Below are 20,407 nucleotides of genomic sequence, written 5' to 3' on the forward strand. Positions count from 1 at the left end.
AAGTAATCGTCATAATGGAGGTAAGGTATTGTGAAGCGGTGTTGAATTGAATACCTTGATTGATATTTACCTCACATTTATAACGTAACATTGCCGTAGAATGGTCAGAAAATGCGAGCACAGTTAGCTTATGGGGTGGGGGTAAAATTAATACAGTGAAATATTGCAATTTCATTGTGAAATATATTTTTTTTGTGCAAGACATTTGCAACTGATGTTACAAATAAAAACTATAAATATAATATAAAACTATTTGTGCATTATCATAAAAATCTATTGACATTTGAGCCCTCCAGATGGTACCAAATGCTCACTCTCACTGGAGCTGATGTGTGAGTATATTGCAGTATATGATTTTGGTAATACTCTAATATCGTGACAGTGAGCCTCGATTGTCTCATATTTCTGCGTCACCACTCTGGCCGCCGCTGAACTTCTCAAAGATGACACCACGTAGTAGTATTTAGTGGCGTCCGCAGTGATCTCTCATAATACAATCTTTGCTGATTCCCAGAATTCAGCATTCAGGAAGCTTGAGGGCGACAGCATTGGATACATACAGCAGACGAACGCCGGTGTGGAAATTGTAGAAAACGACAGCGGACAATTCCCATCATCGACTACGCAGATGCGTCAGTCATTTATTTTAATGAATGAAACAGTTGAGTGCCCAAAATAAAGATGGCGTTAAACATCACCACGTGACACCAAGTCCCCGGCAATTTAAAGTGGACCATGGTCACTAGGCAACCACATTTACAACACAGCCGTGAGTGTCAAACCACGCATGCCTTGAACACAACCCTCATTTTAGTGTATTCACCTACACATACCGATAATGGTGAAATATGTTTATACTCTCACTACAGTATTGTGACTTAAATATCTTGATATATGGTATCATGGTGTTTCTGGCGATTCCAACCCCTATTAGTTTACATTTTCAGTGATGTTGAAGTTTTTTTTGTTGAACATAATGGCCAAGACCAGCATTTCAAAAGTTTGGGGTTACTTTGTTAAATTCTGAGAAAACAAAGTGAATTGTGTAATGTGTAAAGATGTAGTTGTGAGTCAACGGTGCAACACTGGCACAAAACACCTACAACACTTTAAATGTGAGTCAGTGCAGTGTGTTTGACTGCTTTAGCAAGGGAAATGTTCCTGATAATGAAATGTGTAGCTGCTCACTCCAGACGCCGTTGGCGTGACTTTTAAGAACTTAAAAGTTTATGTGGTAAATAATCTCAGACACAATGTCAGGCAAGCAGCAGCCAGTCCAAACGAGGGAGCATGACTTTAGAGAAAAAAAACAGCTGATGTCGCAGGGCTGTTTACTGAAGTTTACTGAACAAGATTTAAAGCCCCTCATTTCAGTGGAGTTCACTGGCTCAAACAGGAGACCCTGCCCTCTGGTGGTGAGGTTTTTTGGACCACACCACAGAATTTAGGAGTCCTCAGAACCAAATTAGAGAAAAGTATGGCTATGTATCGGCATTGATAAGTAGTATCAGTATTGTTAAGAACAGCACTGATTCCTAAATGTAGGTTGCAGTAACAGCTGTTAATTCAACAATAGATGACACATCAGTACCACCAGTGGTAGTATGGTAACATCATTAGCAGAAGCATGAGTGTCAATTAATAATCATTTGTGGATTTAAAAAAGAGCAACAATGCATTCTAAGTGGGTTTTCCCACAGCTGATATTAGCAGGGTTGTTTCGGGGTCACATGAACACATTCTGAATCACCACACAGACACTATTGAAGGAAATTGCATTCCCATTTTAAATTTTGCGGGCACCCTGCCATGTTCCAAATCTCGGCTGAAAACCAACGGAGAGGCAGATATCAGAGGCGCTCAGATGATTATCTTCTCATGCTAATATGTAACCTACCGTATCTCATTACCTCAGACAGAGCAGTGTGAATTTATGCCATGATTTATTCATTTAGTCTCATGAAAGACGGATGAACACATTCACAGAAACAAAGATGATCTCATAATGAAAGGGAAATGAAAATAAAATCACAGTAAGTGGCTTTAAGTATAGATTTATAGAGATAGTACTTGGAGTCCTTCCCCAGTAAATAATACTAGTGTTGGCTTCTCATAAAAAGGAGACACAACTGATTTCTCAGGTGTGACCTGCTGTTTGTTTTTAATAGAAAAATAAAAGGGCTCATAATCATCGCAATACTAAATTAATGTTAGACCAGAATTGTGTGAAATATGAAGCAGCCATGATACATTTTGAGCAAAAATCACAATGTGATGTATTTTAGTACAGTGGGCTCATTACATTATCATTCAGTGTGGTTAATAAACTCACAAGGGCTTATTGTGAGGGGCAGCTCGTGGCCAAAGGGCAGCTCGTGGCCAAGTGGAAAGGGAACTTGACTTGTAACCAGAGGGTTGCCGGTTCAAATCCCCACCCGGTACACCTGAGCAAGGTACCGGGCGCTACTCAGTGTAGCGCCCAGTGTGGCAAAATGCAGAGGAATACTTTCCCTAAGGGGATTAATAAAAACTAACAAAACTGTATGTAATCTGATAAGATTCATGATACACTACATGGAATGATGAGTGTATGTCCTTATCTTGCAGTCACATCCAGAGAGCGCTCTGAGTCGTGTAAGAATTGACATTCATTTTTTATCGCCAGTGTCAGGAAATGTCTCATGACCAGAGGGGACTGTCTTATGTAAGGCATGCTTGGGGACTAATGGTCAAGGACCTGCTTCCTTAAATGCCATTGGATATCATGTGTCAGTAGTAACTAGGAAAAAAAAGAACCCTAAATATAGAAGATGGCATGGCTGCCAGGAATTCTTTTCCATTTTGACCAATTTGTCCCATTGAAACTGACGGAAAGGAATCAAAATCCTCAAAATTGAAGTTGAAATAGGACCCGGGATTCTCAGATATGGGAAGCTCAAGTATTGAATCGCACACAATCACAGGGATGTAAGCACAAAGTAAATCAGATGGAATCCCTCTTCTAATCTCTTTACTGTGCAATAACATAATCTACCAGCGACAGTGGCGGGAAAATCTGTACAATCTGCACAAAGGGGGCAACATGGCTTACATCTTGCAGGCTCCTGGATAAATCCTATTATTGATGTATCCTATTGTGTTTCTAGGCAACAGTGTATCAGTGTTAGGGCTTTATTTAAATCCACAGCACTGATAAGTGGAAAAAATTGCCTGCCGTGACCTCACATTAACGGGACAGATTGTTCCTGTGAAGAGTGACTCCATGTGTGTTTGCATGTTTATGTGTTGTGTGTGTCTGTGGGGGGGAGGGGGGGTCATACGTTTAGTAGGAGGCAGAGGGAGACGGAACACGGTGTGATTACGTGGGTTGAAAGCGAGAAAGTGAGAGGGGCAGAAATGGGAAAAGTAAGCAAGAGGAGCAAAGTACTGTATGTATACATTATTTATTATTCATTAGCGCCAATAGAGGCGTGCAGCAGAGTGATGAGAATTGTGTGAGACAAGTTATTTGCGACTGTTTTCACTTGTTTGTTACCTCTTTATGGCCTTTTATGGCATGAACACTGACCTTTTCAGGACCAGTAGTCCTCATGGAGACCCAAAACCTGGCCCTGATGAGTCAGAACCTCATTTCTGAGGAAGTGATTAAGTTTAGGACTAAGATTTAAATTGTGGTTCGGTTAAGGTAAAGGGTTAGGCATTAACCGGTTATGGCTAAAGTGAGGGATAACGCTTTGTTTAGGCTGTCCAAATGAGAGTCCTTAAAAATAATAGCTGCACGAAGCTCTCTGTGTGTAAAGTTGTGCCTTTTCTTGTGCGTGCATGCGTGAAAGAGGCTGCGCTCACTTTACAACTCTGCACCGATCTTTATTTTTCCACACTCCCACACTCGTGCCCCAGCCTTCAGCTCTCCCCACGATTGCGCATATCTGCACCTGTGACTGTTATCCAGAAGCCTTCCCTGCCAAGGTGCTAAATGCAGTGTTACCTCCACTCGGCTGCCTGCCTGGAATTAATATATTGTTTTGGTTGGACATCGACACACTGCTGTCTCGCGTTCTCTTTTTTCTTTTTTTGCCCGTCTGTGCTTCTTCTCTCACCCCCTCTCTCTCTCTCTCTCTCTTTACTTCAATCCCCAGTGCCTTTGTGGAGGTAATCATCTTTTAGGATGTGAAAAGGGAGCGAGAGGAAGGGAAGGGGATGAAGGGGGAGAGTTGAGAGGGAGAGGCATCAAAGAACAGGAGGAGAAAAAAAAGAAGAAACAGAAGGGAAGGAAAGCAAGTGTCGCATGTCAGCTGGAAATAATACGTGTTCATATCTGAGAGCACCCTGTGATATTTAAATGTAATACTTTGTTGTAGCAATTTGCAGTATTTCGTGTCTACTGTACCAGTGTCACTCCTTACTCTTTTATCTGATCAGGACTCAGGGTTATGAATGACTTGGTATATCATTATAAAAGATCTCATTAGTCGTGTTGGTCTTGTTTTTTTCATCGGTCAATTTAGATAAGAATTACTCAGTGATGTATGTTGTAATTGGTAAAATATAATGAGATGGTTCACCTGTAAAACCTGTAGGGGTTTTGACCGTGGAGTTCTCCCCATATGTGTCAGTTCTCCCCATGTTCTTTGGCTTCCTCCCACAGTCCAAAGACTTATCCAGCAGTTAGGTGTGAAACAAACCCTACATTCAGAAGGAGAATCAGTGCAGGGTGGCAGGTGAATCGCTGCTTGTTTGTCAAAGTGTCAATGTCTTTTTAGGTGGCCCACCAAGATACAACTGACAAATACCAGCCAAATGAAGTGCTTGTAACCTCCATGTTTAAATGAATTGAACATGAATTACTGCCTTTACTGGCTGATATCATAAATGGTATAAGTATAGCTGGGCACCTCAGATGTCCTTATTTCCATTTGCAAACATGCTCATTTGGAAAGATTTGAAAATATTGGTACACCACACACTTTGTCATATGAGTAAGATTTCATCTGTAGATGCAGCAAAGCACCACCTCACATTACCAGATAACAGGCTGGAAATAGATGCCAAGCAAGACTAGATTTTCCTAATTCCCGATGGGCTCAATCAAAGTTCATTAATCACATTCATGTAGTCTGACCTTAAAGAGACAACAGACAACTTTTGTCTTTTTTCAACCTTTTGTTGTTTGTGTCTTAAAATTAATGTGGCTGGGATTACTGTTGGGCCACACGGTTGGTGTAGTGGTTAGCACTCTTGCCTTTGCAGCAAGAAGACCCGGGTTTGAGCCCCGGTTGGAACAAGGGCCTTTCTGCATGGAGTTTAAAAACATGCAATATGGGGATTAGGTAAACTGGACACTCTAAATTGACCATAGGTGAGAGTGAGTGGCTGCTCCACAGTTCCAGCCCCTGGGCTTTGATGTGTAAATAATAAGAAACAGAAGAAGTAGACAACAGTGAGGTGAGAAGAACACATGGCAGATACTGTTCAGCTTAAATAATTAATTATTTTGAAATCAATGGATGGTAGAACAACACTGATGGTGCTTGACAGGCTAGTTGTTTTAGTCTATGATGCAATAGGTCAACCAGGAAAAGCCTCATACTAACAGGGGCGTATCGCGGCCATGTCGTGACCCAGCACAGTGGAGTTCAATAAATTGATTCCTCGCTAGTGTTTGTACACTGGAACATGGACAACAGTCCAGTTAAAGGCCATGGATGTAACTACGCATACAGACTGTCATAAAGACGCTGTAGTAGCAGCAAAGAAACTCACCACAGACACGGAAACAAAACACCGCAACAGTGTGAAACAAGAAGACCGTCATTGTGTGAGCTCATGTGACATATAGTATGTGATATATGATATAAAAGTCACACACTACAGCTAAGAGAAGTTCCAGCCATTGCATTTAATAGGTTAGTGTGAAATATGTGTTCAGTAATTCAGTAAAAGGATGTTATAAAACCGAAAGGGTCCTTGAAGGGAGCGGGGGCTCCACACCTCTGCTCTACAAACACGATACACACCTAAGTGTGTGACAGCACCTTGACTGTCTGCAGCTTCCCTTAGAGGAATCTCACTGCTCATAGATCCAGGTCAAGCTGTCCAGGATCATTAAACTGACCCACCGCTGTTTTTTTGTTTCCCAGCGGATTTTCACTTTTAGCCGCTTCGCCGTTGCCAGACAGTCTTATAAAAATGGAAGAGTGTCTTCCGTGACAATTCACAGTCGAGCTCTTGCACGGCACAGAGTGTGAGATTTCTCATCCCTGACACGTCAGCCGCTCTGGGAGCCATTTGTAACAGGATAATGACACTCCCTGAAATGTTAGGGTAATAGATTTTGTCACTTGATGTTTTTCTCAAGCTTGATGCATGCATGCACTCACAGATAGCTGAAGATGAACACACACGTGCACACGTGTGTAGGGATGTCCTGGAATGTATATGACATTCACATTAATATTTCACGTGAGTTACTTAAAATCCTGTCGAACTCACCAACATAAAGTCCTTGTGATTTCTTTTTTACGTGCCACAATGGGGAGCTGCATCTTTCATCATGAATTATTATCCATCCATCCATTTTCTACCACTTCATCCTCCACATGAGGGCCGCGGGGGTGCTGTTCCAATCTCAGCTGACATAGGGCGATAGGTGGAGTACAGAGACAAACTCTCACGAGTGACCAATTTACCTAATCCCCATATTGCACTGCAATAATATCATGGGTCACAATAATTGTGGTGGGAATGTTTTAGCTCGTCCTAATACCAATCTCAAGTAGTAAATCAGGCATTTACGTCATATTACTTTGATATCATCTTTCTGAGTTTACAAAGACACAAGTGTTTGTACAGAATATAAACCTAAACACACCCTGCTCACCAAATATGTAGAGAAGAAGTTTAACGACACAGCACTGGATTAGCTCCCAGAGAGCTGGTGACACTCCCACCCTCTCTCTCCTTCTTCCTCTACGAGCTGTACCTGCTGCTGTACGGACAGATGACAAGTCTTTCTTCTGTCTCTCCAAACTTCAGTCCGTAAATTTTTATTTTTTCCAAGTGACTGTGACAACATTGGCTCAGGATCATGCACCAAGAAGCTGATCCCTCGTTGTGTGTTTGTTTGCATGCTTGTTGACAGAAACATCGCTGCACATTGAGCTTCATTACGGCACACACAGCAACTCAGTCTCTGCTCACAGGACTGTGGTGATAATATGTGTGGCTGGCTGCTGCAGGTCACAGGTCATGGTTTAGCATCATAATACGTGAGGTCAGGAAAACAATTTGACATCTTGAAATGAAAACTGTCAACACAAAACTCTTGGTGTGTAGCTTTGAATTACATTTGATTCTGAAGAGGGAGAGGAAGGCTGTGCTGTAGATTAGAAGCATTGTTGTCACACACACACATATTAACACAGACACAGACGCTGACCAGAATATAGACGTATGGATGGATTCCGCTCTATTCTCGCTTGCAAAGCCTCAAGGCTTTTTCTGTTGACTGGACTGCGTCACTGGCATTCAGCAGCTTCCCTTTGCTTCTCCGGACAGAGAGACAGGCAGACACATCGCTGGGCATAGGAAGGTAAATAGAGCGACAGACAGTCACTGACATCATCTGGCCAGCAGCCTGTTTTCTGTGAGGAAACATATGTTGCCTGATCACAGGAGACAAAAGACAGATGGATGGGACAGGGATGCAGCGTTAGATTGACGTGCAAAATCGTCTCTCTCTCATCTGTCTCCATCTAGAATGAATTAATTAGAACATTGTTTTGTCATCATTAAAAACAATGTAATGACGGCCTCAGTCTGAACAAAAGATCATAACAACAACAAGATATACTGTAGATATTTGATAAATCAAAACATCTGACATATGTGGCAATTTTGACTTTTTAAAAAGGTTCTGATAAAGTTTTCTCTTAGTCATTTTGAGGGAAATTATCTACCACCATTCTGTACTCGGATAAAATGTTATCATGAAATTGTTAAGTGCTGCAGGAATTCACTGGCCTGAAATTGCTTTAGTTTTTTTTCTTTGCTTTAAAATGACCATTGAGATGCAAAAACGATCAATTATACTGATTATAATTCATGTCGTAATACCTGTCAATATAGTCACAACCAGATTTTTTGACTGTCTTGTAGCTCTGCTGAGAGATTCAGTACTGTATGTGTGACAGGTTAAAATCAACAATAGTGTATTGACTGAATAACAGTCTGTAACTTCAAACACATTCAATATTTCCATAAATACAGAATTACAGAATTTTACTCATAATTAATGTGACAATTTGGCTTCAATTTGTTTGTTAAAATCTGTTTTATATTGCTCGATATTCAAACCTCTCTCTGATCTAGAGTGTTTGCTCAGTGTCTCATTTCCAGTATCTTAAAACCAGTCAGGAGCCAGAACTCCACAGAGAGGTGCTCCTCTCTGCTGATGGTGTTGCCGTAGGCTGTATTGACTATAAAACTACCTCCATCATCAGAGTTCACTGATTATTGTGTCTATTAATGCCTTTCTGTTAACACCATCACAGACCACCTGTAGGTGTGGGTGTGTGATCACTTGTGAAGACAAGATGCTGTGAAAGATAGAGGTGCAATATAAAATGTTCACTCTAATGCTTTAATAATGTTGCACAGTATTGGTTGTCCCTCTTAATATTCTCTCTTAAAGCTGCAGTACAAAGGAGAGGTACATCTGTTTTTTAATTATTGACATTGTGTGAAGATTTAAGGCAGTGTTTCTCAGTCCTGGTCCTGTGGACCCACTGCCCTCCATGTTTTAGATATCTCCCTGCTCCAACACACCTGATTCAATAGTGAACGACCCATTTATTTGAATCAGGTGTGTTGGAGCGAGGGAACTTCTAGATGGAGAAAACCTGATTCAAGGTAATCTGTCCATCTAAGAAACTCTATAAACACATATTTTATTGCATTTATTATCTAGAAAATCAGCTTTTTTAGGTTTCTTTGAAGTGTGTGATGTTGTTGTCGGTGCTCGAGTAGCAATCAGTTCACCAAAGAGCCCTGTATTCAGAGCAGATGTAGTGTAACAGCCAGTCAAAGCACCCTCTCTTTCTCTGAGAGTCTCCGATCACAGGACAGAATTATTAAAGGCTGTTAAACCCATTATTGCCATTATGCTGGAATGTTATCAAGGACTAATTGATCAATAATACCAAAAATATCCTTTACTCTTTCAGTCCTTCCTTTCCCCACTTCCTCTTCTGTCTCACCTCCTCTCCCCTTGGACCAAGAGGGCTGGTGCCTTCCATAAACTATAAATAGCCATTGTCATCTCAGAAGCTCTCGTGCCACTCTCCATCATTGTCTCAGGCGTACACACACACAGACATTTATAGCTGAGTGCAGCACGTGACGGCTCCTTAAAGGCCACTAATTCAGTTTACATGGGATAGAAACATCATTTACGAGCTGGACTGCTTTCATTACACCAACAACCTTGACTCTCTGTGACGGTTAGAAGTCAATCAGATATGAGCTCATATAATTTGAGCCACATTAATGGTAATGATAAACAAAATGACTCCCTCATTATGATAGTTTCCACTGTTTAGAGGGCGCAGTGGGGTGGGACTCTGACAGTGAATTAGTACACTGTAATTTTCAGGGAGACAAACAGTGTTTATTTTTTTCTTTTCTTTCAGAACAGAAAATTGGTTTTAATTCCTAAGAGCGTCAGCGTCCCTATCTGCAGATGAGTCGCATTAGAAATGAGCTGTATGCAAAAAAATGGACTCATAAAGACAAGTGGACACACTAATAGATTTATAAAAACTGCTGTTTGGTTTCTCTGCAGTGTCTCACTCCTGACCTTAAATTTCTAATTGAATTATTCAGCTTTGTGTGCCACCGCTGCTGCCAAGGTGAAAGTGACTGAAAGAGAAAACTACAGAGTGAAAGTTTGGATGCGCATCGTTGGATAATAGTGTTTATTCTGAGGGGAAATCATACTCGGGTTCAGTGGTGTTTAACCATTCGCCTCATAGGAAAACATCACTTAATGTGGTTGAATGGTGAAGGCAGCAGAGCACAAAGCATTTACTCTCTGCGGTGCAGTAGGTTGTTAGTGACAATAACCTTCCACAACAAGAATTTACAAGGGTTCAAACCACAGTCTCAGCAAGTGTGAAAGACTCAATCCCCACAAGTGTGACCTTTGGCCTTCATGTGGAGGGACACAAGTGAGGAGGGAACTTGTGTATGAATATGAAAACACTGTGACCGATTAGTAATGCATTATTTGCTGGAGAGTAGTTGTCAAATAGAAATAGCAATTTAAAGTAATTAGAGCAGTTTAATTTGTGTATGTATTTTCTTTTTACCAATATCGCCTGTATTTTAAATCTAAACAATGTCAAAGTCAGCACTGCACATACTGGTTTCCTGCCAAGTTTGAAGCCTGTCAAGAAACCCATTGGACAAATTTGCAATTAATAGACATCCCTTGTATTTATAGATAGATGCAAATAGCCAATGACAATACTTTATAAGTGATAGCACTGATAAAGGCGGCAGCAGCAGGTGTTTGTATAGTGAACTGCATGTGTTTTTGTAGCAGTGATGAAATGTGTGAGTTTCCTTGAATGCATCTTTGGCATCTTGCTGCTTTTACAAGATTAAGAGCAGATCCAATAGTGTTGTTGTGGTTAATGGAGTCTCTATAACAGTAGATATACATATATATATATATATATATATATATATATATATATATATATATATATATATATATATATATATATATATATATATATATATATATATATAAATATACAGAATATACAGTAGCAACTTACCCATAATTTGTGCTCGGGCATGCTTCTAGACAGTAGCAACTGTGGCTGTTGAGCCTCAGCAGCCTCAGGAGTGATTGGTGTCTCCACATGACCGGAGAAGGCAGCACAACCATCTGCCACTATTGAAGCCATGGTTTGCAGATGCTGATAGGATCTAAAATGTCATATTGGGGCAGATTAATGGGATTAATCAGTTGACCGGTGGTGTGGAGTAGTTCATATTTCCATGGTATCTCATGTGATATGATTCCATTTTGTTTTAGTCATCCAGAACATATTACTTTGGTTATTTAACTACATTAACAACTTATGCCAAGATAGTCGATGGATTTAAATCTCATGGTACAGCACATGGCGTGGCTTTCCCATTTCTCCCCCCTCCCCCCCTCCTCCTGCCATTTGAAATCCTTCTCATTCATTCTGTCAACTTTTCTTCATTGTTCACTCTTTTCTGTCAAACTTTTTTCTTTTTTTTTTTGGTGAAAGCTTGGCTCGACATTTTGAACAGTAAAATAATTTGGTTGTCAAAAAGCTGCACTCACTCATGGTAATAGGTTTCTTTCCTATTACCATTACCATTACTATTTTGATAAAAGCCCAGAGCCTTTTATCAAAAGTATTCTCATAAAGGAAGGATGGAAAAACATAAGTGCTATAGAAAGAAAAAAAAACCTGGTACAAAACCGCAAGAATTGAATTCTGCTACATAATCACATCAATATTACAGCTCATGTCACGGTTCAGATGGTTCTGTAATTGCATCTGTATTATTTCAACATTCAGAGAAACACATTGGTACGGCTGTGTAAATCCACTTGTAGCCGTGGCGATGCGGTGACCACATTTCATTTCATGGCTACCGAGCGTCAGATAATGTGGCGGCTGCAGATGCTCGGTGCTGGTGTTTTCAAATACAGTTGATGTAACACATTTAATTATGGAGGCTAATCTGAGCAAAACCACAGCACGGGAACCATTTTAACACTTTCTGCATCAACATTCTTTTTCTTAAATTGGCAGTAAGGAATATTTTAGTAGAAATGTGTTCTTCGTGTCATTTTTTTTGTAGGTCCCAAATTTGAATTTCTCCAAATTTAGCACTTACATTCACTGGCATTTAAAGATAAACTGACAAGAAGATCAAAGGTTGAGGTCAAAACACATTTTAGATCGTAACTCAAGATGTATTATACTAGTTATTGCACATAAAACAATGAAAGTAGTGGTGCAACGGAAACTCACAAATAAACTAAGAAACACTGACAAATGCGAGAAGGTAGAAAGGTAGAGACATTGCGATAACTCATCTGCTTTTATGATGATACTGTGACACTTATCTTTGGTGCCCATCTTGAAACTGTGGTGAATGTAAAAAGGTAGCACACATGTGACAGTGTACAAGGAATTTCACTCCATTTGTATAATCGATGAATCTGTTGATTATTTTCTCAATTAATTGCGTACTAGTTTGGTCCATAATATGTCGATCGGTGTTTCTCAAACCACAAAATGATAATGTTCTCAAATGTCATATTTTGTCAACAAAAATGATTCAGTTTAATGATTTCTTTGGAGCAAAGAAACCAGAAAATATTCACATTTAAGATGCTAAAAGCTTGTTCGAAAGATTAGTCAACTATGAAATTGTTAGTTGCAGCTATTTCATGCACATTTATTTGTGTCTCGTGGAAAGTTATTGTTATCTCAAAAAAATACACTGATTTAATTCCATCAGTATCTTCACAGTCTGGACAGACATGGAGACAAACTGCAACTTGTCTGATCGGTGGAGACACAACCTCATACGTCTTTCTCGGGTCAATAAGGCTGTTTGTTGTAACTGCTCAGATCACTGGTGTACATACTGATGGCAACACTTCAATCCATCAGACTATATTTAGACAGCACCGACTCAAAGTGCTTCACAGGATTAAATCAAACAGTTTTTGTTAATTATTGGATGCTACACAGTGATATCTGCAGCGGTAAGCTAACATCAGCTGATATATTGCTGGATGGAATCGTTTACTTCTACTGATAACATCTTTATGAAGTGTTTTTCCTCTGTAGGGTTTTATTTTGTGGCTTAATCTGTTGCTTGCGGGGGTTTTTCCATCACACTTAACGGTGGGTTAAAGAGTACTACTCCACGACTGTCTGAGGAAATTATTACAGGATAAAAACATTATTAGCTCGATTAAACCTGTTGTCACGTTTAGTTTGGGAGTCATTCTTTTAAGTAATGTTCTCGTAATGTCTACGTTAAATCAGGATCTGTCAGATTCAGCTCAGCAGATAATGTCCATATTTTTACTTTTTTACTTGATAAATTTAATAACTGTGAAAGTGACCGAGCAGCTATGGGGAAAGAGAAAAGGAGTGACTATTTTTTTGTGCCAATGAGACCTGGTTTCCCCCTCAGGCAAAGTCGAAGCGTGCACACCGATGAGTGGTCAAGGTGATGATACCTGGAAGGGGCGGATGGAGTAAAACAGTGGTGCTATTCATCTTAATACAATGTGTTAATACACTATAGAGCACATACTTAACCTTTTCTGGCATAAACACTGACCTTGTCAGGATCCCTTATCCTTATGGAGCCCAAAACCTGCACCTAATGAGGCAGAACCTCCTTTCTGAAAAACTGGTTAAGTTTAGGACTGAGATTTGAATTGGTGGTTAGGTTAAGGTTAGGGTTAGACGTTAACTTGTTATGGTAAATGTTAGGGATAAGGCTTTGTTTAGGTTGTACCAATGAATGAAAGTCAATGCGGTGTCCTAAGAATAGCTGTGCAAACCTGTGTGTGTTAAAATGGGTCATAGTCGCAGACTCATCTGTTTCCTGTGGGTCCTTGTGTCATGAGAGAACAGCTCGCTCATTATTTGCATGCACCTGAGGGTAAGAATAAACACACATTAGAATTAGATGCATGACTTTTGGAAATGCTCTCAAAAAATGAGGGAAATGAAAAGATATGAGGCATTTTAACGTCTTGTGGGTGTTTCCACTCTTAGTCAAATACAAAATAAAAATGAGAGTGAGACCTCATAAATGTTTGCACAAGTTGTTTTTAAAAATAAATAAATAAATAAATAAACTCAGGAATGATTGAACAGCCATAAATGCTGAATTTATGCCTAAGGTGAAATAGTCGAAAGGATTTGATGAGGCTTATAAATGGAGGTTTGATGTAAATAATGAACCAGTGGCGTGTTTTTTGTCATGTGGAAATTCCTCAATGTGTCCTTTGTTTGCACAAATTCACACTTCCACATTTAATAGTTTTCAAATCGAAATTACAATCTGAAACAATGCAATCAGCAAATCATCAATGCTTTAATTTAAGTGTTGTTTTTTCATTTTTAATGGCTCTAAGTTCTGTACAAATTTAACATGTAAACACGTCATAACCTTAAATTCTCAACCTTGATGGACAGAACAGATTTGTGATTTATGATTTATTAGTTGATTTTTTTGTTACCTTCCATAGAGTCTGCCCCATGTTTCACCAGGATGTAGTTGCTTCCAAAATGCAAGTTAGTTAGTTAGTTAGTTAATTAGTTAATGAGAAAGGGGGGAGGAAGGTAACGGAGACAGTCTAAAACAAATAGCATTTTCCCCAAATGTTCTGACTACTTCTTCTTCTCACTCCTCTCTTTCTCCTGTCACTTCTTCCCTCCCTAGTGGCGTCGCTGGGCTCCAGCGTAGCGGGAGACACTCGCAGTCTGATAATGCACTTGTATTTTTAGAAAAGGTGGCATCATATTGCGCAAGCTCCTGTGGATTTATCTCGCCTTGCACTTCATAGACCAGCCATTCTGGACACACCACTGCTTTGTGAAGATAAAACAAGCCAGACCTCCTGCCTTCTCTGTTTTCCTGCCTCGCTTTTGACTGAGTCACAGGGAGCAGAGGGGAGTCCTCAGGTCTACCTGTCAACACCCGGCAACCAGTAGTGAGTCACTCTCTGCATCCTGCTCTGCTCGACTGCTTTTCTCCATCTGATTAGAGTCTGAATTCATAAGGCAGAAAAATGTCAATGGTGGATAGTTCCGGACATCGTCTATTTTGTGGTGATAAACACCTTTCTTTTCCCTTTTCACCTATATTACGAGCAGACTAAATTGCCACTGATGCTGGTTATTGATTGGAAGTGTCACGATATAAAAACACTTGCCTCTTCTGCTCATTTTTACCTTTAATGCCAGTGACTCTTCTCCTCAGAGGCTTCCACTCTCTGTAGTGCCATCTGCTATTGTGCTGTCACCGACACTCCTTGTGCAGAGTTAGTACTGCCAGATGGGTGTTTTGTAATCACAGATAAAGCAGGGTCAGGGACAGGTCTGCTCTAAAATTCTCCTTAAATCACAAGCTGTCCTGGAAGCCAGGCTGATTCCTGGAAGGTGCACAATCATTCATAATGGACAGTGGAGGGACGTCGGGCCACAGTGTCAAAGGAGGGGAAATGTCCTTTTGGTTTGCATGTAGTGTCATTTTTAAGTGCTGCCAGTCTGCGACGAACTCATAACCAAACTTGTTACACTATGGTTTATGATTGTGTCAAGGGGACATTCTTTAAAGCCCATTGTGGAGCTGAGGAGAGTCTGGTCTGTAAAACTGTCTGCAACACACAGACTATCACAGCGACCTTGGCTATAAACGAAGGTCACCTGTATTATTGCCGTCTGGTTCCAGCTCAGTAGCTGTTGGAAGACGTTCGTCCTAATATGATGTCTTTCATTGGGTCAGCGGTCAGTCGGGGCTTTGTTGTTGTTGCTGTTGTTCTCATATGTATTAGTAATCGGAATCACTCGTGCAGTACCTGCTCAACATTGTGTGTTTTTGTTGCGTTTAAATAGTTACTGTCACTGTTACACAACAAAAGTGTGCATTGTGTGAGACGGGGGCTTTAAGCGGCACTTTAAGCAATTTATCTGTTTCATTTCTACTGATATCCATCCATTGTCTACCACTTTATTGGCGCCAATCCCAGCTGACATAGGTGGGGTACACCCTGGACAGGTCGCCACACCCATTGCAGGGCAAACATATACAGAAGAACAACCGTTCACTCACACCTATGGGCAATTTATAGTGTCCAATTAATCTCTGCATGTTTTTGGATATGCGGGAAGAAATTGGAAAACCTGGAGAAACAACCCCCCCACACACACGGAAAACATGCAAACTCAGTGCTAATCTCTAATTCATTATTTACATTTACACACACACACACACACACTAGTGCCCTGAGTAAGTCACCTGCCAAGTTTGAAGCCTGTCGACATTTATGCTATTATCAGACAGACAGACAGACACATATTCAATTCAGATATACACACACACACGTACATAACAGTGGCAGACTCCTCTCTCTGTTGCCCATGATCACACACAAGCAGACCTTTCAGATTGTGTTCCTACGTCTCCCCGCTGTCCGTCTGAACCCATAGGTTTCCCCTCACTTTCGTAGCCTAGATTTGTGCATGTGGCAGTCGTGCTGGCGTCACATGTGACCCAATCACTGCACCAACCGCGCTGGTCTGTCAAAGTAAGGCTTGATTCCACCTGTCAGAGCAATTGAAAGCAGTGACCGTGTCAGTACATGTCCACGCACAGTTAAAGGATAACTAAATGCTCTCTTCTGAGGCTAACTCCAACTAATGACTGATTTTGAAAAAATGCCAAGAAGTGGGCTGAGAGCTGAGTGAGGGAGAGTGGAGAGCAGTGCAGGGGTCTGGTTGGGAAATCTGTCACAGAGTTACAGCTGTGTGAGGTGCTTCGTGGAAAGACAGAAGCAATGAAGCGACAGAACTGGTGTTTATAAAAGGGGGAGGAGTCTGGGACGTCGTGCATCACTAACTCAATATCAATAACTAGATACCCATATACACTGGTTTACGCTTGAAAAAGGTGGTTAAGAGATTTAGTTACAGTTGTACAGGAGAAGAATACCGATGTGAAGCTGACTTCCAAAAAAAGTGTCACAATCACAAAAGCCATTATAAAAAAAATACAATTAGATATTTTTCCCCACACTGTTCTGCCCTACTACAACACATCACCCTCCCCTTTCCCTTCTTAGCACTTTCCTCCTTCCTCGCCTCTTAGCCGCAGCATAACAGTAAAAGCTTGTGAAGTGATTAGAATTTTAAAAAGGTGGCATGGAATTGCACAAGCTTGTGGTGCCAGTCAGTACAATTTCTTGCACAGTTAAGTCAAGCTGCTATTGTTGCCTTTTTCCACCGTTTAATTGGACAACCATCCTCGTTCCAGTGTACATTTATTGAAGTGTCAGCATCACAGAATAAAAACACCTTTAGCTTGTAGGTAGCATGTTGAGCGTCATTCACTATCTTTCGACTGTCCATCATTCTCAAAATGAGTCCAAAAATGCGTCCGTCTTTTTCACTTTTATCTTCTTCTTCTGTGTACCAGCTTTTCTATCCTGTGCAGGTCAAAGCCTGGTTGTGGGAACTGTGGAGCGTGTGCAGAGCGTTCTGGCCACTTTGAGTCCGGTCAAACATATCCATGAGATAGTACTTTCATTCCCAACCACATTATCTTCCCTAGCACATTGACATTAGTGCAGTTTCATACAAACACTCTCCACTGCCAGTTGACAGCTTTTTGTTTTGTTTTTTGTTTTTGTTCAGCAGTGGGGTGTATATGTATGTGGGTCTGTGGGTTCTGAAGGGCAAAGTCACCCCAGAGTAGTTTCCCTGGACACGTCGCAGATTTTGTCTGGAGGACAACATCACTAGATAACTGAGTCTGGACAAAGGGAAACAACCTTTGCTGTAATAAACAATAAACAGTAGCTTTTTTAAGTTACTCTTCAGTCCCGGATGAGGTGATGACACCTATGTTTACCTTGGTAACAGCAAAGGCAGCTTCATAATGCCCCAAACATTCATTAATCAACCTTGTTCGCACAAAAAAAAAAACAATAACAGCAACTGGTGCATCTGTTGTCCAGCAAAACAAGTTAGATAGATAGATAGATAGATAGATAGATAGATAGTGTGTGTGTGTGTGTGTCTGTGCACAGACCCTGAAGGCTTGGAAGCAGTAGCATCTACAGCAGCGCGCTGGCAGAGTTTCTGTAGCTGCCTGGCACGTCACTGAGGGTTTATGTAACAGACACACGCAGGCGCTGTCTTTCTCATGCAAACGTACACACACAGAGAACAGAGAACAGAGAATATCCCATTGTTGGATTATGCATGTGTCCCTCCTTCTCAAGCCGCTGCGTTCTGCTCGGTGAAGTAGCATCTAAGCGATGCTTTGATGGAGCAGCATAAACGGGCAATATGCAGAAGACAGTCAGTGCTGTCAAGCCAAGGTCCTGCGAGTGTGTTTCTCCAAACAGACTTGACTGTATGTGACATTGTTTGCAAAGAGATGCATGAAACATAAGGCATTGTTTACGCAGCCCTCTGGTGCCACAGCGATGGTACCCGATGAGCGACAGGAACCATAAGAAACCAGTCAGAAGCCTCGCTTTTGAGTGGGTCGCCAACAGGGAAAAGACAGACCTCAAGTGCTCTGAAGGGCAAATTATAGACTCAGACTGACCTCGGAACGCTTGCTCATATGCAGGGGGACACGAACAGCCAAAGGCGAAGCAGCTGCATATTGATAACAACAGCTGTAGGACCCTCACAGTGAGCAGATACAGTACAACCTTGTGGGCTTCAGGAATGCTGAATAGGTGTACAGTAACAATATCGTGCTATAAATTCTAAATCTCTTCCATTTTATTACATTTTCTAACGTTATATGAGCTATTTTCTCTGGCTTTAGACCTGTAGGTAATTATAACACACAAATCAGCTCCCAAAAGTGTCTAGAGACTGCGCCGTGTTAATGTGTGTTGGCCTGAGACTCTGGACTCTGCAGTGAGGAGAAACATATGGAGGTGATCGATTTGGAGTTTGTACTAGAGTGGTGTCTTTCAGCAGGTCTGCAGCTCTTCAGCTTCCCTCTCTATTGGTTTGAGTTAAATCTCCAAAACCTCCAAAACATTTATTTAATCACTTCAATTAAATGTTACTCAATATGACCAATCAAGGTTTGAGGAAAAAGACACTGCATTCACAATTAATATAACATTTAAGCATGTCATTGACTTTCAATCATGTAAAAATTCAATGCATCTGACTCTTATAGCAGAGGGATTTCTTACTGCTGTTGTTTTGTAATAAAGACTTGGAACAGAAAATTGCTTTTTAGGCTTTCTAGTTATCGTGGATATACAGTAGTTGTTGTTAGTAAGTGAGGAATGAGCTTGTTTGTGTGTGGATCTTAATTTCAGACTTCAGGGGTTTTGCCTTCGTAATCAAATAATTAAATCTCTACATTAGAAATTTGGCTCTGCTCAGTCGTCCAATTAACGCTGAAGGAACCAAGTAATAATTGAATAATTACGTGATAAATGAACCAACAGATAAGCTGAAAGTGAAATATAATTACTTGTTAATGACTGGCATTGTTTTAAGCATCAAGATGTTTTTTTATCCATACTGAATGCATCAAAATGATGATGAGTTTGTGAAATGATTTATTATGAACTATTTCAACTCACTTTCAATCACAGAGGCTTAAATTCGCCATTTTCCAAATTATTTTCTGCGCCTCTGATAACGGTAATCCAGTTACATGCAGCTCCCGCTCTGCAGCAGAATGTGCATAATATAGCAAAGAAATAAAAAAAAAAAAATCTTTATTTGATTCAAATCCTTGTGAGAGCTCATCACTGGAAGCTTTTAAGCTGCAAGATGTCTGACCAGCTTAAGTGTCATCTGAAGAGCTGGCCGCACGGGCCACGCAACCCAACACAACTCTGGACCCAAACACTCAAGTTATCCTCAGACGCTAATCACTCGTTACTGATGGAGCTCATCAGCCGAGGATTCCTGTTGAATCACTAAACTCGTTAACACTTAGCCGAAATCTTCATCTGCTCACTGATTTAGCAGCGGGTCACTCCTCTGTTAAGTGTGAAATGGCCTCCGTTCAAGTGTGACTAGTGAAGTGTGTCTTCTCGCACTTCCTCTCTCTGCTTCTTCCCTCTTTTCCTGCCTCCTCTCTCTTTCTCTCTCTCCCTCTCTCTCTCTGGTGCCCCCTCCCCCATTTTGTGGATCAGTACCAGGTGCCATCTTGAAGGCTGATTATGAAAGCTTTAATGTTCCATTTAATAGCAGCATGTTTGGGTTGTGTGTGCATGCTGGGTTAGGCCTCTTCACACACTTACACACACACAAATTTGTTAAGGACACATCATTGACAACTATCACAACTACATGCCTAAAACCAGGTCTTAACCCTGAAAGCCCTTTAAAGTTGTGGGTTTTGGTCTCCATGAGGACTACTGGTCCTGATAAGGTCAGTGTTTATGCCAGAAAAGGGTCCTGAAGCGGTTACAAATACAAAAACACACATACACAATGACATAAGCCATATTCAGCCAGCTGTGCTCGTGCGTCTGGCTTTTCCCTCAGTGACTTAGAAACACTCTGGCACGGAGCCTGTCCTTTGATGACCGACACCAATCAGCCACAAA

At 40.9% G+C, this 20,407-nt stretch overlaps 1 protein-coding gene across 1 annotated transcript in view; it reads left to right on the plus strand.

Annotated features, from left to right (window-relative positions):
- vsnl1a (visinin-like 1a) overlaps nt 1–20,407 on the plus strand; it is a 40,794-nt gene that overhangs the window by 10,742 nt on the left and 9,645 nt on the right. The window lies entirely within an intron of this gene.

This window comes from Solea senegalensis, linkage group LG17, assembly GCF_019176455.1.
Source record: "Solea senegalensis isolate Sse05_10M linkage group LG17, IFAPA_SoseM_1, whole genome shotgun sequence".
Classification (NCBI taxonomy): domain Eukaryota; kingdom Metazoa; phylum Chordata; class Actinopteri; order Pleuronectiformes; family Soleidae; genus Solea; species Solea senegalensis.